Below are 1,046 nucleotides of genomic sequence, written 5' to 3' on the forward strand. Positions count from 1 at the left end.
AAATAAAAAATAACACAAAATTTGCATTGACATGACCACATTACCGCTAACCTTTCATTGCTCAGTGATTCTCTGTACTTTGGTCTCATGTGATTATGTCTCCAAAGTATTTTCTGTCAAATGGCTATCCGTTATCGCACGAGAGGGGCTCCAAGTACCGGAGACAAATTCCTTGTATGTTTCTGACATACTCGGCAAATATAGATTCTGATTTTTATTCTGCTGATTCTGATTGAATTTATCTAATCTACTCCTTCTAATACTGCCATTCACTCGACTGTAATGTATTCCTCGGAAGTGGTTCGGGTTCATAAACCGTGGCTTTGAGGTCCACACAATAATGTGCAATAATTACGTATCATTTAAAGATCCATACCTTCGTATCCTTAGCCTCGAGCGAATTAAAAGCACTGATGTGATAAAATCGTGACGTATCACGTGATACTAATATATATATATATATATATATATAGATATATATATGTAGATATATGTGTGTATAGATTTACTGTCGGAAAAGGAGATACGGGATGTTTAAAAAAGGTACGTGAAGATTCTGTCTCCTAATAAAGAGATGGTAAGTCATAAGAGAGAGAATGACTGCATTATAATTTAGGTCAACCACCGATAAGAAAACGATTCCACGAGAATCTAAAGTGAAAAAGCTTACAGCACCTGGTATTCCCAGGCGGTCTCCCATCCAAGTACTAACCAGGCCCGCCCCTGCTTAGCTTCGAGATCGACGAGATCGGGCGTTCTCAGGGTAGTATGGCCGTAAGCCACATGGTTACCTGAAAAGCAACATTTTATATTTAAAAAATATCAAATTTCGCTTAAAAATATCGAGCGGATCGCGTCATTTTTTATTCTCCAATTGTTGGCTGGTCTATTTTGGAGTTTTTTGTGTGGATGATGCAAACTCATTCTCAACACTACAAATATGTGATCAGATCATAGATTTTGAAAAGTTAACACACGAGAGAATTTGAGAACTTGCACGCTGCCAAAACTCAGACAAGAGCATGCAAAATCCTCTTGGACCCTCC

The 1,046-nt window shown here is 38.0% G+C and overlaps 1 pseudogene; it reads right to left on the bottom strand.

Annotated features, from left to right (window-relative positions):
• Positions 1-663: 663 nt before the first annotated feature.
• On the bottom strand, positions 664-780 carry LOC133474075 (5S ribosomal RNA; annotated as a pseudogene).
• Positions 781-1,046: the final 266 nt, after the last annotated feature.

The sequence above is a fragment of the Phyllopteryx taeniolatus genome, unplaced genomic scaffold, assembly GCF_024500385.1.
Source record: "Phyllopteryx taeniolatus isolate TA_2022b unplaced genomic scaffold, UOR_Ptae_1.2 contig_948, whole genome shotgun sequence".
Taxonomy (NCBI): domain Eukaryota; kingdom Metazoa; phylum Chordata; class Actinopteri; order Syngnathiformes; family Syngnathidae; genus Phyllopteryx; species Phyllopteryx taeniolatus.